The sequence below is a fragment of the Rhinoderma darwinii genome, unplaced genomic scaffold, assembly GCF_050947455.1.
Source record: "Rhinoderma darwinii isolate aRhiDar2 unplaced genomic scaffold, aRhiDar2.hap1 Scaffold_1961, whole genome shotgun sequence".
In the NCBI taxonomy this organism is placed as follows: Eukaryota; Metazoa; Chordata; class Amphibia; order Anura; family Rhinodermatidae; genus Rhinoderma; species Rhinoderma darwinii.
Window position 1 is genome coordinate 12,454 of NW_027462325.1, and position 22,947 is coordinate 35,400.

The window sequence follows — 22,947 nt, forward strand, 5'->3', positions numbered from 1 at the left end:
TCTGTGTTTCCGGCATTTCACATTGGAACACCTCATTCACCTTCCTTGTCTTCTCTCCGCCCTCCCTTTTAGGTAAGTTAAAGAGCTGCACCTGAGCCAGCCACTGATTGATTGATTGATTGATTGATTGATTGATTGATTGATTGATTGATTGATTGATTGATTGATGCAGCACAACAGTCAAATAGTGGAGTGGAGTAGGGGAACAGCAAACAGCCAATAAAGCAGCCCGCCCGCTCGCCTGCCCGCCACAATGGACCTACCTGTGTACACTAGATGGATGTGATGGAATGTACTGTCGTCCCTACATTTCAAGAAGAAGTAAGAATTGCAGTTGCAACAAAGCCTTGCTTGCTTACAAAGAGAGCAGCAATTTGGATTTGTTACTATGTTACCTAGAAGAATAACAAACTGTGCAAGGATGGAGGTTGTAGGAGCAAGGAGAAGTTGTCTGTAAAGTTGGTGGATGCCTATTTTCCATTTTGCAGTCCCTTGTCTCCCTCTTGTGGCCTCCTGGAGGCAACTAGCTGTGCAAAAAAAAGACAGCCTGGCGGCCGGCTGTTGCAGTGTTGCCCTCTCAGGCAACACTGAGTGACTGACTGAGCCTCACCGTCTTATATAAAGTTCAGACGGAACTTTGCACGTGTCATAGTGGAGCCCTCAGGATTCCAGAGCCAGCTTTCTGACATCATAATGGGGCCTCAGAGATAAAAGCCTGGGCCCAGGCAGTGTTGGTCAGTGCTGCTCAGCAGGCAGCACTGGACTGGACTGGATTACAGCTGATACAAGGTGTGAAGGAACAAGGGGTGGCTGTGGGCATGCACTTGCTGCCGCTGCCAGTGTTTATCTGCATGGCAGCAGGGCATTTGGGCGTTGCCAGGAAGGCGTTTTTATGTAGATTCCTCCTCTTTCAGCACTGCATTGTGGTGCAAGCAAAAGAAGCAAATCCTGTCTGGCTTCCTCTCCGGCCTTTATTCACCTCCCGTGTAGCTGTGAGTGTGTGAGCCTGCAGGGCCCCATGGAATTGCCTAGAAGTAGGCTGAATCGCTGCAAGGGCTGAACAGCAGTATCGGGCAGGCTCGGGCAACGCGCGGCCCGTTCGGGTTATCGCTTCTCGGCCTTTTGGCTAAGATCAAGTGTAGTATCTGTTCTTATCAGTTTAATATCTGATACGTCCCCTATCTGGGGACCATATATTAAATGGATTTTTAGAACAGGGAGATGGAAATAGAGCTTGCTCTGTCCACTCCACGCATTGACCTGGTATTGCAGTATTTCCAGGACCGGTGCACCCTTTCCTTATGTGTTGACTAAAAGCAGATTCCAAAAGTGTTTTTTGTCTTTGCTATTGTTTCTGTCTTTCTGAAGGGATCTCCCCTTTTAATCCCATTATTTCAACACCTGTTGGACAATGCATGAGTGATAATGAGCTCATTGATTAAATGCAATTAATGAATAGATTGCCACCTCTTGTTGTGTGTCGTCTGTGTTTCTGTGTTTCCGGCATTTCACATTGGAACACCTCATTCACCTTCCTTGTCTTCTCTCCGCCCTCCCTTTTAGGTAAGTTAAAGAGCTGCACCTGAGCCAGCCACTGATTGATTGATTGATTGATTGATTGATTGATTGATTGATTGATTGATGCAGCACAACAGTCAAATAGTGGAGTGGAGTAGGGGAACAGCAAACAGCCAATAAAGCAGCCCGCCCGCTCGCCTGCCCGCCACAATGGACCTACCTGTGTACACTAGATGGATGTGATGGAATGTACTGTCGTCCCTACATTTCAAGAAGAAGTAAGAATTGCAGTTGCAACAAAGCCTTGCTTGCCTACAAAGAGAGCAGCAATTTGGATTTGTTACTATGTTACCTAGAAGAATAACAAACTGTGCAAGGATGGAGGTTGTAGGAGCAAGGAGAAGTTGTCTGTAAAGTTGGTGGATGCCTATTTTCCATTTTGCAGTCCCTTGTCTCCCTCTTGTGGCCTCCTGGAGGCAACTAGCTGTGCAAAAAAAAGACAGCCTGGCGGCCGGCTGTTGCAGTGTTGCCCTCTCAGGCAACACTGAGTGACTGACTGAGCCTCACCGTCTTATATAAAGTTCAGACGGAACTTTGCACGTGTCATAGTGGAGCCCTCAGGATTCCAGAGCCAGCTTTCTGACATCATAATGGGGCCTCAGAGATAAAAGCCTGGGCCCAGGCAGTGTTGGTCAGTGCTGCTCAGCAGGCAGCACTGGACTGGACTGGATTACAGCTGATACAAGGTGTGAAGGAACAAGGTGTGGCTGTGGGCATGCACTTGCTGCCGCTGCCAGTGTTTATCTGCATGGCAGCAGGGCATTTGGGCGTTGCCAGGAAGGCGTTTTTATGTAGATTCCTCCTCTTTCAGCACTGCATTGTGGTGCAAGCAAAAGAAGCAAATCCTGTCTGGCTTCCTCTCCGGCCTTTATTCACCTCCCGTGTAGCTGTGAGTGTGTGAGCCTGCAGGGCCCCATGGAATTGCCTAGAAGTAGGCTGAATCGCTGCAAGGGCTGAACAGCAGTATCGGGCAGGCTCGGGCAACGCGCGGCCCGTTCGGGTTATCGCTTCTCGGCCTTTTGGCTAAGATCAAGTGTAGTATCTGTTCTTATCAGTTTAATATCTGATACGTCCCCTATCTGGGGACCATATATTAAATGGATTTTTAGAACAGGGAGATGGAAATAGAGCTTGCTCTGTCCACTCCACGCATTGACCTGGTATTGCAGTATTTCCAGGACCGGTGCACCCTTTCCTTATGTGTTGACTAAAAGCAGATTCCAAAAGTGTTTTTTGTCTTTGCTATTGTTTCTGTCTTTCTGAAGGGATCTCCCCTTTTAATCCCATTATTTCAACACCTGTTGGACAATGCATGAGTGATAATGAGCTCATTGATTAAATGCAATTAATGAATAGATTGCCACCTCTTGTTGTGTGTCGTCTGTGTTTCTGTGTTTCCGGCATTTCACATTGGAACACCTCATTCACCTTCCTTGTCTTCTCTCCGCCCTCCCTTTTAGGTAAGTTAAAGAGCTGCACCTGAGCCAGCCACTGATTGATTGATTGATTGATTGATTGATTGATTGATTGATTGATTGATTGATTGATGCAGCACAACAGTCAAATAGTGGAGTGGAGTAGGGGAACAGCAAACAGCCAATAAAGCAGCCCGCCCGCTCGCCTGCCCGCCACAATGGACCTACCTGTGTACACTAGATGGATGTGATGGAATGTACTGTCGTCCCTACATTTCAAGAAGAAGTAAGAATTGCAGTTGCAACAAAGCCTTGCTTGCCTACAAAGAGAGCAGCAATTTGGATTTGTTACTATGTTACCTAGAAGAATAACAAACTGTGCAAGGATGGAGGTTGTAGGAGCAAGGAGAAGTTGTCTGTAAAGTTGGTGGATGCCTATTTTCCATTTTGCAGTCCCTTGTCTCCCTCTTGTGGCCTCCTGGAGGCAACTAGCTGTGCAAAAAAAAGACAGCCTGGCGGCCGGCTGTTGCAGTGTTGCCCTCTCAGGCAACACTGAGTGACTGACTGAGCCTCACCGTCTTATATAAAGTTCAGACGGAACTTTGCACGTGTCATAGTGGAGCCCTCAGGATTCCAGAGCCAGCTTTCTGACATCATAATGGGGCCTCAGAGATAAAAGCCTGGGCCCAGGCAGTGTTGGTCAGTGCTGCTCAGCAGGCAGCACTGGACTGGACTGGATTACAGCTGATACAAGGTGTGAAGGAACAAGGGGTGGCTGTGGGCATGCACTTGCTGCCGCTGCCAGTGTTTATCTGCATGGCAGCAGGGCATTTGGGCGTTGCCAGGAAGGCGTTTTTATGTAGATTCCTCCTCTTTCAGCACTGCATTGTGGTGCAAGCAAAAGAAGCAAATCCTGTCTGGCTTCCTCTCCGGCCTTTATTCACCTCCCGTGTAGCTGTGAGTGTGTGAGCCTGCAGGGCCCCATGGAATTGCCTAGAAGTAGGCTGAATCGCTGCAAGGGCTGAACAGCAGTATCGGGCAGGCTCGGGCAACGCGCGGCCCGTTCGGGTTATCGCTTCTCGGCCTTTTGGCTAAGATCAAGTGTAGTATCTGTTCTTATCAGTTTAATATCTGATACGTCCCCTATCTGGGGACCATATATTAAATGGATTTTTAGAACAGGGAGATGGAAATAGAGCTTGCTCTGTCCACTCCACGCATTGACCTGGTATTGCAGTATTTCCAGGACCGGTGCACCCTTTCCTTATGTGTTGACTAAAAGCAGATTCCAAAAGTGTTTTTTGTCTTTGCTATTGTTTCTGTCTTTCTGAAGGGATCTCCCCTTTTAATCCCATTATTTCAACACCTGTTGGACAATGCATGAGTGATAATGAGCTCATTGATTAAATGCAATTAATGAATAGATTGCCACCTCTTGTTGTGTGTCGTCTGTGTTTCTGTGTTTCCGGCATTTCACATTGGAACACCTCATTCACCTTCCTTGTCTTCTCTCCGCCCTCCCTTTTAGGTAAGTTAAAGAGCTGCACCTGAGCCAGCCACTGATTGATTGATTGATTGATTGATTGATTGATTGATTGATTGATTGATTGATTGATGCAGCACAACAGTCAAATAGTGGAGTGGAGTAGGGGAACAGCAAACAGCCAATAAAGCAGCCCGCCCGCTCGCCTGCCCGCCACAATGGACCTACCTGTGTACACTAGATGGATGTGATGGAATGTACTGTCGTCCCTACATTTCAAGAAGAAGTAAGAATTGCAGTTGCAACAAAGCCTTGCTTGCCTACAAAGAGAGCAGCAATTTGGATTTGTTACTATGTTACCTAGAAGAATAACAAACTGTGCAAGGATGGAGGTTGTAGGAGCAAGGAGAAGTTGTCTGTAAAGTTGGTGGATGCCTATTTTCCATTTTGCAGTCCCTTGTCTCCCTCTTGTGGCCTCCTGGAGGCAACTAGCTGTGCAAAAAAAAGACAGCCTGGCGGCCGGCTGTTGCAGTGTTGCCCTCTCAGGCAACACTGAGTGACTGACTGAGCCTCACCGTCTTATATAAAGTTCAGACGGAACTTTGCACGTGTCATAGTGGAGCCCTCAGGATTCCAGAGCCAGCTTTCTGACATCATAATGGGGCCTCAGAGATAAAAGCCTGGGCCCAGGCAGTGTTGGTCAGTGCTGCTCAGCAGGCAGCACTGGACTGGACTGGATTACAGCTGATACAAGGTGTGAAGGAACAAGGGGTGGCTGTGGGCATGCACTTGCTGCCGCTGCCAGTGTTTATCTGCATGGCAGCAGGGCATTTGGGCGTTGCCAGGAAGGCGTTTTTATGTAGATTCCTCCTCTTTCAGCACTGCATTGTGGTGCAAGCAAAAGAAGCAAATCCTGTCTGGCTTCCTCTCCGGCCTTTATTCACCTCCCGTGTAGCTGTGAGTGTGTGAGCCTGCAGGGCCCCATGGAATTGCCTAGAAGTAGGCTGAATCGCTGCAAGGGCTGAACAGCAGTATCGGGCAGGCTCGGGCAACGCGCGGCCCGTTCGGGTTATCGCTTCTCGGCCTTTTGGCTAAGATCAAGTGTAGTATCTGTTCTTATCAGTTTAATATCTGATACGTCCCCTATCTGGGGACCATATATTAAATGGATTTTTAGAACAGGGAGATGGAAATAGAGCTTGCTCTGTCCACTCCACGCATTGACCTGGTATTGCAGTATTTCCAGGACCGGTGCACCCTTTCCTTATGTGTTGACTAAAAGCAGATTCCAAAAGTGTTTTTTGTCTTTGCTATTGTTTCTGTCTTTCTGAAGGGATCTCCCCTTTTAATCCCATTATTTCAACACCTGTTGGACAATGCATGAGTGATAATGAGCTCATTGATTAAATGCAATTAATGAATAGATTGCCACCTCTTGTTGTGTGTCGTCTGTGTTTCTGTGTTTCCGGCATTTCACATTGGAACACCTCATTCACCTTCCTTGTCTTCTCTCCGCCCTCCCTTTTAGGTAAGTTAAAGAGCTGCACCTGAGCCAGCCACTGATTGATTGATTGATTGATTGATTGATTGATTGATTGATTGATTGATTGATTGATTGATTGATTGATTGATGCAGCACAACAGTCAAATAGTGGAGTGGAGTAGGGGAACAGCAAACAGCCAATAAAGCAGCCCGCCCGCTCGCCTGCCCGCCACAATGGACCTACCTGTGTACACTAGATGGATGTGATGGAATGTACTGTCGTCCCTACATTTCAAGAAGAAGTAAGAATTGCAGTTGCAACAAAGCCTTGCTTGCCTACAAAGAGAGCAGCAATTTGGATTTGTTACTATGTTACCTAGAAGAATAACAAACTGTGCAAGGATGGAGGTTGTAGGAGCAAGGAGAAGTTGTCTGTAAAGTTGGTGGATGCCTATTTTCCATTTTGCAGTCCCTTGTCTCCCTCTTGTGGCCTCCTGGAGGCAACTAGCTGTGCAAAAAAAAGACAGCCTGGCGGCCGGCTGTTGCAGTGTTGCCCTCTCAGGCAACACTGAGTGACTGACTGAGCCTCACCGTCTTATATAAAGTTCAGACGGAACTTTGCACGTGTCATAGTGGAGCCCTCAGGATTCCAGAGCCAGCTTTCTGACATCATAATGGGGCCTCAGAGATAAAAGCCTGGGCCCAGGCAGTGTTGGTCAGTGCTGCTCAGCAGGCAGCACTGGACTGGACTGGATTACAGCTGATACAAGGTGTGAAGGAACAAGGGGTGGCTGTGGGCTTGCACTTGCTGCCGCTGCCAGTGTTTATCTGCATGGCAGCAGGGCATTTGGGCGTTGCCAGGAAGGCGTTTTTATGTAGATTCCTCCTCTTTCAGCACTGCATTGTGGTGCAAGCAAAAGAAGCAAATCCTGTCTGGCTTCCTCTCCGGCCTTTATTCACCTCCCGTGTAGCTGTGAGTGTGTGAGCCTGCAGGGCCCCATGGAATTGCCTAGAAGTAGGCTGAATCGCTGCAAGGGCTGAACAGCAGTATCGGGCAGGCTCGGGCAACGCGCGGCCCGTTCGGGTTATCGCTTCTCGGCCTTTTGGCTAAGATCAAGTGTAGTATCTGTTCTTATCAGTTTAATATCTGATACGTCCCCTATCTGGGGACCATATATTAAATGGATTTTTAGAACAGGGAGATGGAAATAGAGCTTGCTCTGTCCACTCCACGCATTGACCTGGTATTGCAGTATTTCCAGGACCGGTGCACCCTTTCCTTATGTGTTGACTAAAAGCAGATTCCAAAAGTGTTTTTTGTCTTTGCTATTGTTTCTGTCTTTCTGAAGGGATCTCCCCTTTTAATCCCATTATTTCAACACCTGTTGGACAATGCATGAGTGATAATGAGCTCATTGATTAAATGCAATTAATGAATAGATTGCCACCTCTTGTTGTGTGTCGTCTGTGTTTCTGTGTTTCCGGCATTTCACATTGGAACACCTCATTCACCTTCCTTGTCTTCTCTCCGCCCTCCCTTTTAGGTAAGTTAAAGAGCTGCACCTGAGCCAGCCACTGATTGATTGATTGATTGATTGATTGATTGATTGATTGATTGATGCAGCACAACAGTCAAATAGTGGAGTGGAGTAGGGGAACAGCAAACAGCCAATAAAGCAGCCCGCCCGCTCGCCTGCCCGCCACAATGGACCTACCTGTGTACACTAGATGGATGTGATGGAATGTACTGTCGTCCCTACATTTCAAGAAGAAGTAAGAATTGCAGTTGCAACAAAGCCTTGCTTGCCTACAAAGAGAGCAGCAATTTGGATTTGTTACTATGTTACCTAGAAGAATAACAAACTGTGCAAGGATGGAGGTTGTAGGAGCAAGGAGAAGTTGTCTGTAAAGTTGGTGGATGCCTATTTTCCATTTTGCAGTCCCTTGTCTCCCTCTTGTGGCCTCCTGGAGGCAACTAGCTGTGCAAAAAAAAGACAGCCTGGCGGCCGGCTGTTGCAGTGTTGCCCTCTCAGGCAACACTGAGTGACTGACTGAGCCTCACCGTCTTATATAAAGTTCAGACGGAACTTTGCACGTGTCATAGTGGAGCCCTCAGGATTCCAGAGCCAGCTTTCTGACATCATAATGGGGCCTCAGAGATAAAAGCCTGGGCCCAGGCAGTGTTGGTCAGTGCTGCTCAGCAGGCAGCACTGGACTGGACTGGATTACAGCTGATACAAGGTGTGAAGGAACAAGGGGTGGCTGTGGGCATGCACTTGCTGCCGCTGCCAGTGTTTATCTGCATGGCAGCAGGGCATTTGGGCGTTGCCAGGAAGGCGTTTTTATGTAGATTCCTCCTCTTTCAGCACTGCATTGTGGTGCAAGCAAAAGAAGCAAATCCTGTCTGGCTTCCTCTCCGGCCTTTATTCACCTCCCGTGTAGCTGTGAGTGTGTGAGCCTGCAGGGCCCCATGGAATTGCCTAGAAGTAGGCTGAATCGCTGCAAGGGCTGAACAGCAGTATCGGGCAGGCTCGGGCAACGCGCGGCCCGTTCGGGTTATCGCTTCTCGGCCTTTTGGCTAAGATCAAGTGTAGTATCTGTTCTTATCAGTTTAATATCTGATACGTCCCCTATCTGGGGACCATATATTAAATGGATTTTTAGAACAGGGAGATGGAAATAGAGCTTGCTCTGTCCACTCCACGCATTGACCTGGTATTGCAGTATTTCCAGGACCGGTGCACCCTTTCCTTATGTGTTGACTAAAAGCAGATTCCAAAAGTGTTTTTTGTCTTTGCTATTGTTTCTGTCTTTCTGAAGGGATCTCCCCTTTTAATCCCATTATTTCAACACCTGTTGGACAATGCATGAGTGATAATGAGCTCATTGATTAAATGCAATTAATGAATAGATTGCCACCTCTTGTTGTGTGTCGTCTGTGTTTCTGTGTTTCCGGCATTTCACATTGGAACACCTCATTCACCTTCCTTGTCTTCTCTCCGCCCTCCCTTTTAGGTAAGTTAAAGAGCTGCACCTGAGCCAGCCACTGATTGATTGATTGATTGATTGATTGATTGATTGATTGATTGATTGATTGATTGATTGATTGATTGATTGATGCAGCACAACAGTCAAATAGTGGAGTGGAGTAGGGGAACAGCAAACAGCCAATAAAGCAGCCCGCCCGCTCGCCTGCCCGCCACAATGGACCTACCTGTGTACACTAGATGGATGTGATGGAATGTACTGTCGTCCCTACATTTCAAGAAGAAGTAAGAATTGCAGTTGCAACAAAGCCTTGCTTGCCTACAAAGAGAGCAGCAATTTGGATTTGTTACTATGTTACCTAGAAGAATAACAAACTGTGCAAGGATGGAGGTTGTAGGAGCAAGGAGAAGTTGTCTGTAAAGTTGGTGGATGCCTATTTTCCATTTTGCAGTCCCTTGTCTCCCTCTTGTGGCCTCCTGGAGGCAACTAGCTGTGCAAAAAAAAGACAGCCTGGCGGCCGGCTGTTGCAGTGTTGCCCTCTCAGGCAACACTGAGTGACTGACTGAGCCTCACCGTCTTATATAAAGTTCAGACGGAACTTTGCACGTGTCATAGTGGAGCCCTCAGGATTCCAGAGCCAGCTTTCTGACATCATAATGGGGCCTCAGAGATAAAAGCCTGGGCCCAGGCAGTGTTGGTCAGTGCTGCTCAGCAGGCAGCACTGGACTGGACTGGATTACAGCTGATACAAGGTGTGAAGGAACAAGGGGTGGCTGTGGGCATGCACTTGCTGCCGCTGCCAGTGTTTATCTGCATGGCAGCAGGGCATTTGGGCGTTGCCAGGAAGGCGTTTTTATGTAGATTCCTCCTCTTTCAGCACTGCATTGTGGTGCAAGCAAAAGAAGCAAATCCTGTCTGGCTTCCTCTCCGGCCTTTATTCACCTCCCGTGTAGCTGTGAGTGTGTGAGCCTGCAGGGCCCCATGGAATTGCCTAGAAGTAGGCTGAATCGCTGCAAGGGCTGAACAGCAGTATCGGGCAGGCTCGGGCAACGCGCGGCCCGTTCGGGTTATCGCTTCTCGGCCTTTTGGCTAAGATCAAGTGTAGTATCTGTTCTTATCAGTTTAATATCTGATACGTCCCCTATCTGGGGACCATATATTAAATGGATTTTTAGAACAGGGAGATGGAAATAGAGCTTGCTCTGTCCACTCCACGCATTGACCTGGTATTGCAGTATTTCCAGGACCGGTGCACCCTTTCCTTATGTGTTGACTAAAAGCAGATTCCAAAAGTGTTTTTTGTCTTTGCTATTGTTTCTGTCTTTCTGAAGGGATCTCCCCTTTTAATCCCATTATTTCAACACCTGTTGGACAATGCATGAGTGATAATGAGCTCATTGATTAAATGCAATTAATGAATAGATTGCCACCTCTTGTTGTGTGTCGTCTGTGTTTCTGTGTTTCCGGCATTTCACATTGGAACACCTCATTCACCTTCCTTGTCTTCTCTCCGCCCTCCCTTTTAGGTAAGTTAAAGAGCTGCACCTGAGCCAGCCACTGATTGATTGATTGATTGATTGATTGATTGATTGATTGATTGATTGATGCAGCACAACAGTCAAATAGTGGAGTGGAGTAGGGGAACAGCAAACAGCCAATAAAGCAGCCCGCCCGCTCGCCTGCCCGCCACAATGGACCTACCTGTGTACACTAGATGGATGTGATGGAATGTACTGTCGTCCCTACATTTCAAGAAGAAGTAAGAATTGCAGATGTAACAAAGCCTTGCTTGCCTACAAAGAGAGCAGCAATTTGGATTTGTTACTATGTTACCTAGAAGAATAACAAACTGTGCAAGGATGGAGGTTGTAGGAGCAAGGAGAAGTTGTCTGTAAAGTTGGTGGATGCCTATTTTCCATTTTGCAGTCCCTTGTCTCCCTCTTGTGGCCTCCTGGAGGCAACTAGCTGTGCAAAAAAAAGACAGCCTGGCGGCCGGCTGTTGCAGTGTTGCCCTCTCAGGCAACACTGAGTGACTGACTGAGCCTCACCGTCTTATATAAAGTTCAGACGGAACTTTGCACGTGTCATAGTGGAGCCCTCAGGATTCCAGAGCCAGCTTTCTGACATCATAATGGGGCCTCAGAGATAAAAGCCTGGGCCCAGGCAGTGTTGGTCAGTGCTGCTCAGCAGGCAGCACTGGACTGGACTGGATTACAGCTGATACAAGGTGTGAAGGAACAAGGGGTGGCTGTGGGCATGCACTTGCTGCCGCTGCCAGTGTTTATCTGCATGGCAGCAGGGCATTTGGGCGTTGCCAGGAAGGCGTTTTTATGTAGATTCCTCCTCTTTCAGCACTGCATTGTGGTGCAAGCAAAAGAAGCAAATCCTGTCTGGCTTCCTCTCCGGCCTTTATTCACCTCCCGTGTAGCTGTGAGTGTGTGAGCCTGCAGGGCCCCATGGAATTGCCTAGAAGTAGGCTGAATCGCTGCAAGGGCTGAACAGCAGTATCGGGCAGGCTCGGGCAACGCGCGGCCCGTTCGGGTTATCGCTTCTCGGCCTTTTGGCTAAGATCAAGTGTAGTATCTGTTCTTATCAGTTTAATATCTGATACGTCCCCTATCTGGGGACCATATATTAAATGGATTTTTAGAACAGGGAGATGGAAATAGAGCTTGCTCTGTCCACTCCACGCATTGACCTGGTATTGCAGTATTTCCAGGACCGGTGCACCCTTTCCTTATGTGTTGACTAAAAGCAGATTCCAAAAGTGTTTTTTGTCTTTGCTATTGTTTCTGTCTTTCTGAAGGGATCTCCCCTTTTAATCCCATTATTTCAACACCTGTTGGACAATGCATGAGTGATAATGAGCTCATTGATTAAATGCAATTAATGAATAGATTGCCACCTCTTGTTGTGTGTCGTCTGTGTTTCTGTGTTTCCGGCATTTCACATTGGAACACCTCATTCACCTTCCTTGTCTTCTCTCCGCCCTCCCTTTTAGGTAAGTTAAAGAGCTGCACCTGAGCCAGCCACTGATTGATTGATTGATTGATTGATTGATTGATTGATTGATTGATTGATTGATGCAGCACAACAGTCAAATAGTGGAGTGGAGTAGGGGAACAGCAAACAGCCAATAAAGCAGCCCGCCCGCTCGCCTGCCCGCCACAATGGACCTACCTGTGTACACTAGATGGATGTGATGGAATGTACTGTCGTCCCTACATTTCAAGAAGAAGTAAGAATTGCAGTTGCAACAAAGCCTTGCTTGCCTACAAAGAGAGCAGCAATTTGGATTTGTTACTATGTTACCTAGAAGAATAACAAACTGTGCAAGGATGGAGGTTGTAGGAGCAAGGAGAAGTTGTCTGTAAAGTTGGTGGATGCCTATTTTCCATTTTGCAGTCCCTTGTCTCCCTCTTGTGGCCTCCTGGAGGCAACTAGCTGTGCAAAAAAAAGACAGCCTGGCGGCCGGCTGTTGCAGTGTTGCCCTCTCAGGCAACACTGAGTGACTGACTGAGCCTCACCGTCTTATATAAAGTTCAGACGGAACTTTGCACGTGTCATAGTGGAGCCCTCAGGATTCCAGAGCCAGCTTTCTGACATCATAATGGGGCCTCAGAGATAAAAGCCTGGGCCCAGGCAGTGTTGGTCAGTGCTGCTCAGCAGGCAGCACTGGACTGGACTGGATTACAGCTGATACAAGGTGTGAAGGAACAAGGGGTGCCTGTGGGCATGCACTTGCTGCCGCTGCCAGTGTTTATCTGCATGGCAGCAGGGCATTTGGGCGTTGCCAGGAAGGCGTTTTTATGTAGATTCCTCCTCTTTCAGCACTGCATTGTGGTGCAAGCAAAAGAAGCAAATCCTGTCTGGCTTCCTCTCCGGCCTTTATTCACCTCCCGTGTAGCTGTGAGTGTGTGAGCCTGCAGGGCCCCATGGAATTGCCTAGAAGTAGGCTGAATCGCTGCAAGGGCTGAACAGCAGTATCGGGCAGGCTCGGGCAACGCGCGGCCCGTTCGGGTTATCGCTTCTCGGCCTTTTGGCTAAGATCAAGTGTAGTATCTGTTCTTATCAGTTTAATATCTGATACGTCCCCTATCTGGGGACCATATATTAAATGGATTTTTAGAACAGGGAGATGGAAATAGAGCTTGCTCTGTCCACTCCACGCATTGACCTGGTATTGCAGTATTTCCAGGACCGGTGCACCCTTTCCTTATGTGTTGACTAAAAGCAGATTCCAAAAGTGTTTTTTGTCTTTGCTATTGTTTCTGTCTTTCTGAAGGGATCTCCCCTTTTAATCCCATTATTTCAACACCTGTTGGACAATGCATGAGTGATAATGAGCTCATTGATTAAATGCAATTAATGAATAGATTGCCACCTCTTGTTGTGTGTCGTCTGTGTTTCTGTGTTTCCGGCATTTCACATTGGAACACCTCATTCACCTTCCTTGTCTTCTCTCCGCCCTCCCTTTTAGGTAAGTTAAAGAGCTGCACCTGAGCCAGCCACTGATTGATTGATTGATTGATTGATTGATTGATTGATTGATTGATTGATGCAGCACAACAGTCAAATAGTGGAGTGGAGTAGGGGAACAGCAAACAGCCAATAAAGCAGCCCGCCCGCTCGCCTGCCCGCCACAATGGACCTACCTGTGTACACTAGATGGATGTGATGGAATGTACTGTCGTCCCTACATTTCAAGAAGAAGTAAGAATTGCAGTTGCAACAAAGCCTTGCTTGCCTACAAAGAGAGCAGCAATTTGGATTTGTTACTATGTTACCTAGAAGAATAACAAACTGTGCAAGGATGGAGGTTGTAGGAGCAAGGAGAAGTTGTCTGTAAAGTTGGTGGATGCCTATTTTCCATTTTGCAGTCCCTTGTCTCCCTCTTGTGGCCTCCTGGAGGCAACTAGCTGTGCAAAAAAAAGACAGCCTGGCGGCCGGCTGTTGCAGTGTTGCCCTCTCAGGCAACACTGAGTGACTGACTGAGCCTCACCGTCTTATATAAAGTTCAGACGGAACTTTGCACGTGTCATAGTGGAGCCCTCAGGATTCCAGAGCCAGCTTTCTGACATCATAATGGGGCCTCAGAGATAAAAGCCTGGGCCCAGGCAGTGTTGGTCAGTGCTGCTCAGCAGGCAGCACTGGACTGGACTGGATTACAGCTGATACAAGGTGTGAAGGAACAAGGGGTGGCTGTGGGCATGCACTTGCTGCCGCTGCCAGTGTTTATCTGCATGGCAGCAGGGCATTTGGGCGTTGCCAGGAAGGCGTTTTTATGTAGATTCCTCCTCTTTCAGCACTGCATTGTGGTGCAAGCAAAAGAAGCAAATCCTGTCTGGCTTCCTCTCCGGCCTTTATTCACCTCCCGTGTAGCTGTGAGTGTGTGAGCCTGCAGGGCCCCATGGAATTGCCTAGAAGTAGGCTGAATCGCTGCAAGGGCTGAACAGCAGTATCGGGCAGGCTCGGGCAACGCGCGGCCCGTTCGGGTTATCGCTTCTCGGCCTTTTGGCTAAGATCAAGTGTAGTATCTGTTCTTATCAGTTTAATATCTGATACGTCCCCTATCTGGGGACCATATATTAAATGGATTTTTAGAACAGGGAGATGGAAATAGAGCTTGCTCTGTCCACTCCACGCATTGACCTGGTATTGCAGTATTTCCAGGACCGGTGCACCCTTTCCTTATGTGTTGACTAAAAGCAGATTCCAAAAGTGTTTTTTGTCTTTGCTATTGTTTCTGTCTTTCTGAAGGGATCTCCCCTTTTAATCCCATTATTTCAACACCTGTTGGACAATGCATGAGTGATAATGAGCTCATTGATTAAATGCAATTAATGAATAGATTGCCACCTCTTGTTGTGTGTCGTCTGTGTTTCTGTGTTTCCGGCATTTCACATTGGAACACCTCATTCACCTTCCTTGTCTTCTCTCCGCCCTCCCTTTTAGGTAAGTTAAAGAGCTGCACCTGAGCCAGCCACTGATTGATTGATTGATTGATTGATTGATTGATTGATTGATTGATTGATGCAGCACAACAGTCAAATAGTGGAGTGGAGTAGGGGAACAGCAAACAGCCAATAAAGCAGCCCGCCCGCTCGCCTGCCCGCCACAATGGACCTACCTGTGTACACTAGATGGATGTGATGGAATGTACTGTCGTCCCTACATTTCAAGAAGAAGTAAGAATTGCAGTTGCAACAAAGCCTTGCTTGCCTACAAAGAGAGCAGCAATTTGGATTTGTTACTATGTTACCTAGAAGAATAACAAACTGTGCAAGGATGGAGGTTGTAGGAGCAAGGAGAAGTTGTCTGTAAAGTTGGTGGATGCCTATTTTCCATTTTGCAGTCCCTTGTCTCCCTCTTGTGGCCTCCTGGAGGCAACTAGCTGTGCAAAAAAAAGACAGCCTGGCGGCCGGCTGTTGCAGTGTTGCCCTCTCAGGCAACACTGAGTGACTGACTGAGCCTCACCGTCTTATATAAAGTTCAGACGGAACTTTGCACGTGTCATAGTGGAGCCCTCAGGATTCCAGAGCCAGCTTTCTGACATCATAATGGGGCCTCAGAGATAAAAGCCTGGGCCCAGGCAGTGTTGGTCAGTGCTGCTCAGCAGGCAGCACTGGACTGGACTGGATTACAGCTGATACAAGGTGTGAAGGAACAAGGGGTGGCTGTGGGCATGCACTTGCTGCCGCTGCCAGTGTTTATCTGCATGGCAGCAGGGCATTTGGGCGTTGCCAGGAAGGCGTTTTTATGTAGATTCCTCCTCTTTCAGCACTGCATTGTGGTGCAAGCAAAAGAAGCAAATCCTGTCTGGCTTCCTCTCCGGCCTTTATTCACCTCCCGTGTAGCTGTGAGTGTGTGAGCCTGCAGGGCCCCATGGAATTGCCTAGAAGTAGGCTGAATCGCTGCAAGGGCTGAACAGCAGTATCGGGCAGGCTCGGGCAACGCGCGGCCCGTTCGGGTTATCGCTTCTCGGCCTTTTGGCTAAGATCAAGTGTAGTATCTGTTCTTATCAGTTTAATATCTGATACGTCCCCTATCTGGGGACCATATATTAAATGGATTTTTAGAACAGGGAGATGGAAATAGAGCTTGCTCTGTCCACTCCACGCATTGACCTGGTATTGCAGTATTTCCAGGACCGGTGCACCCTTTCCTTATGTGTTGACTAAAAGCAGATTCCAAAAGTGTTTTTTGTCTTTGCTATTGTTTCTGTCTTTCTGAAGGGATCTCCCCTTTTAATCCCATTATTTCAACACCTGTTGGACAATGCATGAGTGATAATGAGCTCATTGATTAAATGCAATTAATGAATAGATTGCCACCTCTTGTTGTGTGTCGTCTGTGTTTCTGTGTTTCCGGCATTTCACATTGGAACACCTCATTCACCTTCCTTGTCTTCTCTCCGCCCTCCCTTTTAGGTAAGTTAAAGAGCTGCACCTGAGCCAGCCACTGATTGATTGATTGATTGATTGATTGATTGATTGATTGATTGATTGATTGATGCAGCACAACAGTCAAATAGTGGAGTGGAGTAGGGGAACAGCAAACAGCCAATAAAGCAGCCCGCCCGCTCGCCTGCCCGCCACAATGGACCTACCTGTGTACACTAGATGGATGTGATGGAATGTACTGTCGTCCCTACATTTCAAGAAGAAGTAAGAATTGCAGTTGCAACAAAGCCTTGCTTGCCTACAAAGAGAGCAGCAATTTGGATTTGTTACTATGTTACCTAGAAGAATAACAAACTGTGCAAGGATGGAGGTTGTAGGAGCAAGGAGAAGTTGTCTGTAAAGTTGGTGGATGCCTATTTTCCATTTTGCAGTCCCTTGTCTCCCTCTTGTGGCCTCCTGGAGGCAACTAGCTGTGCAAAAAAAAGACAGCCTGGCGGCCGGCTGTTGCAGTGTTGCCCTCTCAGGCAACACTGAGTGACTGACTGAGCCTCACCGTCTTATATAAAGTTCAGACGGAACTTTGCACGTGTCATAGTGGAGCCCTCAGGATTCCAGAGCCAGCTTTCTGACATCATAATGGGGCCTCAGAGATAAAAGCCTGGGCCCAGGCAGTGTTGGTCAGTGCTGCTCAGCAGGCAGCACTGGACTGGACTGGATTACAGCTGATACAAGGTGTGAAGGAACAAGGGGTGGCTGTGGGCATGCACTTGCTGCCGCTGCCAGTGTTTATCTGCATGGCAGCAGGGCATTTGGGCGTTGCCAGGAAGGCGTTTTTATGTAGATTCCTCCTCTTTCAGCACTGCATTGTGGTGCAAGCAAAAGAAGCAAATCCTGTCTGGCTTCCTCTCCGGCCTTTATTCACCTCCCGTGTAGCTGTGAGTGTGTGAGCCTGCAGGGCCCCATGGAATTGCCTAGAAGTAGGCTGAATCGCTGCAAGGGCTGAACAGCAGTATCGGGCAGGCTCGGGCAACGCGCGGCCCGTTCGGGTTATCGCTTCTCGGCCTTTTGGCTAAGATCAAGTGTAGTATCTGTTCTTATCAGTTTAATATCTGATACGTCCCCTATCTGGGGACCATATATTAAATGGATTTTTAGAACAGGGAGATGGAAATAGAGCTTGCTCTGTCCACTCCACGCATTGACCTGGTATTGCAGTATTTCCAGGACCGGTGCACCCTTTCCTTATGTGTTGACTAAAAGCAGATTCCAAAAGTGTTTTTTGTCTTTGCTATTGTTTCTGTCTTTCTGAAGGGATCTCCCCTTTTAATCCCATTATTTCAACACCTGTTGGACAATGCATGAGTGATAATGAGCTCATTGATTAAATGCAATTAATGAATAGATTGCCACCTCTTGTTGTGTGTCGTCTGTGTTTCTGTGTTTCCGGCATTTCACATTGGAACACCTCATTCACCTTCCTTGTCTTCTCTCCGCCCTCCCTTTTAGGTAAGTTAAAGAGCTGCACCTGAGCCAGCCACTGATTGATTGATTGATTGATTGATTGATTGATTGATTGATTGATTGATTGATTGATTGATTGATGCAGCACAACAGTCAAATAGTGGAGTGGAGTAGGGGAACAGCAAACAGCCAATAAAGCAGCCCGCCCGCTCGCCTGCCCGCCACAATGGACCTACCTGTGTACACTAGATGGATGTGATGGAATGTACTGTCGTCCCTACATTTCAAGAAGAAGTAAGAATTGCAGTTGCAACAAAGCCTTGCTTGCCTACAAAGAGAGCAGCAATTTGGATTTGTTACTATGTTACCTAGAAGAATAACAAACTGTGCAAGGATGGAGGTTGTAGGAGCAAGGAGAAGTTGTCTGTAAAGTTGGTGGATGCCTATTTTCCATTTTGCAGTCCCTTGTCTCCCTCTTGTGGCCTCCTGGAGGCAACTAGCTGTGCAAAAAAAAGACAGCCTGGCGGCCGGCTGTTGCAGTGTTGCCCTCTCAGGCAACACTGAGTGACTGACTGAGCCTCACCGTCTTATATAAAGTTCAGACGGAACTTTGCACGTGTCATAGTGGAGCCCTCAGGATTCCAGAGCCAGCTTTCTGACATCATAATGGGGCCTCAGAGATAAAAGCCTGGGCCCAGGCAGTGTTGGTCAGTGCTGCTCAGCAGGCAGCACTGGACTGGACTGGATTACAGCTGATACAAGGTGTGAAGGAACAAGGGGTGGCTGTGGGCATGCACTTGCTGCCGCTGCCAGTGTTTATCTGCATGGCAGCAGGGCATTTGGGCGTTGCCAGGAAGGCGTTTTTATGTAGATTCCTCCTCTTTCAGCACTGCATTGTGGTGCAAGCAAAAGAAGCAAATCCTGTCTGGCTTCCTCTCCGGCCTTTATTCACCTCCCGTGTAGCTGTGAGTGTGTGAGCCTGCAGGGCCCCATGGAATTGCCTAGAAGTAGGCTGAATCGCTGCAAGGGCTGAACAGCAGTATCGGGCAGGCTCGGGCAACGCGCGGCCCGTTCGGGTTATCGCTTCTCGGCCTTTTGGCTAAGATCAAGTGTAGTATCTGTTCTTATCAGTTTAATATCTGATACGTCCCCTATCTGGGGACCATATATTAAATGGATTTTTAGAACAGGGAGATGGAAATAGAGCTTGCTCTGTCCACTCCACGCATTGACCTGGTATTGCAGTATTTCCAGGACCGGTGCACCCTTTCCTTATGTGTTGACTAAAAGCAGATTCAAAAGTGTTTTTTGTCTTTGCTATTGTTTCTGTCTTTCTGAAGGGATCTCCCCTTTTAATCCCATTATTTCAACACCTGTTGGACAATGCATGAGTGATAATGAGCTCATTGATTAAATGCAATTAATGAATAGATTGCCACCTCTTGTTGTGTGTCGTCTGTGTTTCTGTGTTTCCGGCATTTCACATTGGAACACCTCATTCACCTTCCTTGTCTTCTCTCCGCCCTCCCTTTTAGGTAAGTTAAAGAGCTGCACCTGAGCCAGCCACTGATTGATTGATTGATTGATCGATTGATTGATTGATTGATTGATTGATGCAGCACAACAGTCAAATAGTGGAGTGGAGTAGGGGAACAGCAAACAGCCAATAAAGCAGCCCGCCCGCTCGCCTGCCCGCCACAATGGACCTACCTGTGTACACTAGATGGATGTGATGGAATGTACTGTCGTCCCTACATTTCAAGAAGAAGTAAGAATTGCAGTTGCAACAAAGCCTTGCTTGCCTACAAAGAGAGCAGCAATTTGGATTTGTTACTATGTTACCTAGAAGAATAACAAACTGTGCAAGGATGGAGGTTGTAGGAGCAAGGAGAAGTTGTCTGTAAAGTTGGTGGATGCCTATTTTCCATTTTGCAGTCCCTTGTCTCCCTCTTGTGGCCTCCTGGAGGCAACTAGCTGTGCAAAAAAAAGACAGCCTGGCGGCCGGCTGTTGCAGTGTTGCCCTCTCAGGCAACACTGAGTGACTGACTGAGCCTCACCGTCTTATATAAAGTTCAGACGGAACTTTGCACGTGTCATAGTGGAGCCCTCAGGATTCCAGAGCCAGCTTTCTGACATCATAATGGGGCCTCAGAGATAAAAGCCTGGGCCCAGGCAGTGTTGGTCAGTGCTGCTCAGCAGGCAGCACTGGACTGGACTGGATTACAGCTGATACAAGGTGTGAAGGAACAAGGGGTGGCTGTGGGCATGCACTTGCTGCCGCTGCCAGTGTTTATCTGCATGGCAGCAGGGCATTTGGGCGTTGCCAGGAAGGCGTTTTTATGTAGATTCCTCCTCTTTCAGCACTGCATTGTGGTGCAAGCAAAAGAAGCAAATCCTGTCTGGCTTCCTCTCCGGCCTTTATTCACCTCCCGTGTAGCTGTGAGTGTGTGAGCCTGCAGGGCCCCATGGAATTGCCTAGAAGTAGGCTGAATCGCTGCAAGGGCTGAACAGCAGTATCGGGCAGGCTCGGGCAACGCGCGGCCCGTTCGGGTTATCGCTTCTCGGCCTTTTGGCTAAGATCAAGTGTAGTATCTGTTCTTATCAGTTTAATATCTGATACGTCCCCTATCTGGGGACCATATATTAAATGGATTTTTAGAACAGGGAGATGGAAATAGAGCTTGCTCTGTCCACTCCACGCATTGACCTGGTATTGCAGTATTTCCAGGACCGGTGCACCCTTTCCTTATGTGTTGACTAAAAGCAGATTCCAAAAGTGTTTTTTGTCTTTGCTATTGTTTCTGTCTTTCTGAAGGGATCTCCCCTTTTAATCCCATTATTTCAACACCTGTTGGACAATGCATGAGTGATAATGAGCTCATTGATTAAATGCAATTAATGAATAGATTGCCACCTCTTGTTGTGTGTCGTCTGTGTTTCTGTGTTTCCGGCATTTCACATTGGAACACCTCATTCACCTTCCTTGTCTTCTCTCCGCCCTCCCTTTTAGGTAAGTTAAAGAGCTGCACCTGAGCCAGCCACTGATTGATTGATTGATTGATCGATTGATTGATTGATTGATTGATTGATTGATGCAGCACAACAGTCAAATAGTGGAGTGGAGTAGGGGAACAGCAAACAGCCAATAAAGCAGCCCGCCCGCTCGCCTGCCCGCCACAATGGACCTACCTGTGTACACTAGATGGATGTGATGGAATGTACTGTCGTCCCTACATTTCAAGAAGAAGTAAGAATTGCAGTTGCAACAAAGCCTTGCTTGCCTACAAAGAGAGCAGCAATTTGGATTTGTTACTATGTTACCTAGAAGAATAACAAACTGTGCAAGGATGGAGGTTGTAGGAGCAAGGAGAAGTTGTCTGTAAAGTTGGTGGATGCCTATTTTCCATTTTGCAGTCCCTTGTCTCCCTCTTGTGGCCTCCTGGAGGCAACTAGCTGTGCAAAAAAAAGACAGCCTGGCGGCCGGCTGTTGCAGTGTTGCCCTCTCAGGCAACACTGAGTGACTGACTGAGCCTCACCGTCTTATATAAAGTTCAGACGGAACTTTGCACGTGTCATAGTGGAGCCCTCAGGATTCCAGAGCCAGCTTTCTGACATCATAATGGGGCCTCAGAGATAAAAGCCTGGGCCCAGGCAGTGTTGGTCAGTGCTGCTCAGCAGGCAGCACTGGACTGGACTGGATTACAGCTGATACAAGGTGTGAAGGAACAAGGGGTGGCTGTGGGCATGCACTTGCTGCCGCTGCCAGTGTTTATCTGCATGGCAGCAGGGCATTTGGGCGTTGCCAGGAAGGCGTTTTTATGTAGATTCCTCCTCTTTCAGCACTGCATTGTGGTGCAAGCAAAAGAAGCAAATCCTGTCTGGCTTCCTCTCCGGCCTTTATTCACCTCCCGTGTAGCTGTGAGTGTGTGAGCCTGCAGGGCCCCATGGAATTGCCTAGAAGTAGGCTGAATCGCTGCAAGGGCTGAACAGCAGTATCGGGCAGGCTCGGGCAACGCGCGGCCCGTTCGGGTTATCGCTTCTCGGCCTTTTGGCTAAGATCAAGTGTAGTATCTGTTCTTATCAGTTTAATATCTGATACGTCCCCTATCTGGGGACCATATATTAAATGGATTTTTAGAACAGGGAGATGGAAATAGAGCTTGCTCTGTCCACTCCACGCATTGACCTGGTATTGCAGTATTTCCAGGACCGGTGCACCCTTTCCTTATGTGTTGACTAAAAGCAGATTCCAAAAGTGTTTTTTGTCTTTGCTATTGTTTCTGTCTTTCTGAAGGGATCTCCCCTTTTAATCCCATTATTTCAACACCTGTTGGACAATGCATGAGTGATAATGAGCTCATTGATTAAATGCAATTAATGAATAGATTGCCACCTCTTGTTGTGTGTCGTCTGTGTTTCTGTGTTTCCGGCATTTCACATTGGAACACCTCATTCACCTTCCTTGTCTTCTCTCCGCCCTCCCTTTTAGGTAAGTTAAAGAGCTGCACCTGAGCCAGCCACTGATTGATTGATTGATTGATTGATTGATTGATTGATTGATTGATTGATTGATTGATGCAGCACAACAGTCAAATAGTGGAGTGGAGTAGGGGAACAGCAAACAGCCAATAAAGCAGCCCGCCCGCTCGCCTGCCCGCCACAATGGACCTACCTGTGTACACTAGATGGATGTGATGGAATGTACTGTCGTCCCTACATTTCAAGAAGAAGTAAGAATTGCAGTTGCAACAAAGCCTTGCTTGCCTACAAAGAGAGCAGCAATTTGGATTTGTTACTATGTTACCTAGAAGAATAACAAACTGTGCAAGGATGGAGGTTGTAGGAGCAAGGAGAAGTTGTCTGTAAAGTTGGTGGATGCCTATTTTCCATTTTGCAGTCCCTTGTCTCCCTCTTGTGGCCTCCTGGAGGCAACTAGCTGTGCAAAAAAAAGACAGCCTGGCGGCCGGCTGTTGCAGTGTTGCCCTCTCAGGCAACACTGAGTGACTGACTGAGCCTCACCGTCTTATATAAAGTTCAGACGGAACTTTGCACGTGTCATAGTGGAGCCCTCAGGATTCCAGAGCCAGCTTTCTGACATCATAATGGGGCCTCAGAGATAAAAGCCTGGGCCCAGGC

At 47.7% G+C, this 22,947-nt stretch overlaps 15 non-coding genes across 15 annotated transcripts; all 15 read left to right on the top strand.

Annotated features, from left to right (window-relative positions):
• The first annotated feature begins 1,106 nt into the window (after positions 1 to 1,106).
• LOC142700810 (U2 spliceosomal RNA) lies at positions 1,107 to 1,297 on the top strand. The gene has a single exon (XR_012866695.1). It is a non-coding gene; the product is annotated as a U2 spliceosomal RNA (small nuclear RNA).
• Positions 1,298 to 2,581: 1,284 nt separating this feature from the next.
• On the top strand, positions 2,582 to 2,772 carry LOC142700811 (U2 spliceosomal RNA). Its single transcript, XR_012866696.1, has one exon. It is a non-coding gene; the product is annotated as a U2 spliceosomal RNA (small nuclear RNA).
• Positions 2,773 to 4,064: 1,292 nt separating this feature from the next.
• LOC142700812 (U2 spliceosomal RNA) lies at positions 4,065 to 4,255 on the top strand. The gene has a single exon (XR_012866697.1). It is a non-coding gene; the product is annotated as a U2 spliceosomal RNA (small nuclear RNA).
• A 1,292-nt stretch (positions 4,256 to 5,547) lies between these two features.
• LOC142700814 (U2 spliceosomal RNA) lies at positions 5,548 to 5,738 on the top strand. Its single transcript, XR_012866698.1, has one exon. It is a non-coding gene; the product is annotated as a U2 spliceosomal RNA (small nuclear RNA).
• Positions 5,739 to 7,046: 1,308 nt separating this feature from the next.
• LOC142700815 (U2 spliceosomal RNA) lies at positions 7,047 to 7,237 on the top strand. The gene has a single exon (XR_012866699.1). It is a non-coding gene; the product is annotated as a U2 spliceosomal RNA (small nuclear RNA).
• A 1,280-nt stretch (positions 7,238 to 8,517) lies between these two features.
• On the top strand, positions 8,518 to 8,708 carry LOC142700816 (U2 spliceosomal RNA). The gene has a single exon (XR_012866700.1). It is a non-coding gene; the product is annotated as a U2 spliceosomal RNA (small nuclear RNA).
• A 1,308-nt stretch (positions 8,709 to 10,016) lies between these two features.
• On the top strand, positions 10,017 to 10,207 carry LOC142700818 (U2 spliceosomal RNA). The gene has a single exon (XR_012866702.1). It is a non-coding gene; the product is annotated as a U2 spliceosomal RNA (small nuclear RNA).
• A 1,284-nt stretch (positions 10,208 to 11,491) lies between these two features.
• On the top strand, positions 11,492 to 11,682 carry LOC142700819 (U2 spliceosomal RNA). Its single transcript, XR_012866703.1, has one exon. It is a non-coding gene; the product is annotated as a U2 spliceosomal RNA (small nuclear RNA).
• Positions 11,683 to 12,970: 1,288 nt separating this feature from the next.
• Positions 12,971 to 13,161, top strand: LOC142700820 (U2 spliceosomal RNA). The gene has a single exon (XR_012866704.1). It is a non-coding gene; the product is annotated as a U2 spliceosomal RNA (small nuclear RNA).
• A 1,284-nt stretch (positions 13,162 to 14,445) lies between these two features.
• On the top strand, positions 14,446 to 14,636 carry LOC142700821 (U2 spliceosomal RNA). Its single transcript, XR_012866705.1, has one exon. It is a non-coding gene; the product is annotated as a U2 spliceosomal RNA (small nuclear RNA).
• Positions 14,637 to 15,920: 1,284 nt separating this feature from the next.
• On the top strand, positions 15,921 to 16,111 carry LOC142700822 (U2 spliceosomal RNA). Its single transcript, XR_012866706.1, has one exon. It is a non-coding gene; the product is annotated as a U2 spliceosomal RNA (small nuclear RNA).
• Positions 16,112 to 17,399: 1,288 nt separating this feature from the next.
• LOC142700823 (U2 spliceosomal RNA) lies at positions 17,400 to 17,590 on the top strand. Its single transcript, XR_012866707.1, has one exon. It is a non-coding gene; the product is annotated as a U2 spliceosomal RNA (small nuclear RNA).
• A 1,300-nt stretch (positions 17,591 to 18,890) lies between these two features.
• LOC142700825 (U2 spliceosomal RNA) lies at positions 18,891 to 19,081 on the top strand. Its single transcript, XR_012866708.1, has one exon. It is a non-coding gene; the product is annotated as a U2 spliceosomal RNA (small nuclear RNA).
• Positions 19,082 to 20,364: 1,283 nt separating this feature from the next.
• LOC142700826 (U2 spliceosomal RNA) lies at positions 20,365 to 20,555 on the top strand. Its single transcript, XR_012866709.1, has one exon. It is a non-coding gene; the product is annotated as a U2 spliceosomal RNA (small nuclear RNA).
• Positions 20,556 to 21,843: 1,288 nt separating this feature from the next.
• Positions 21,844 to 22,034, top strand: LOC142700827 (U2 spliceosomal RNA). Its single transcript, XR_012866710.1, has one exon. It is a non-coding gene; the product is annotated as a U2 spliceosomal RNA (small nuclear RNA).
• The last annotated feature ends 913 nt before the right edge of the window (positions 22,035 to 22,947 follow it).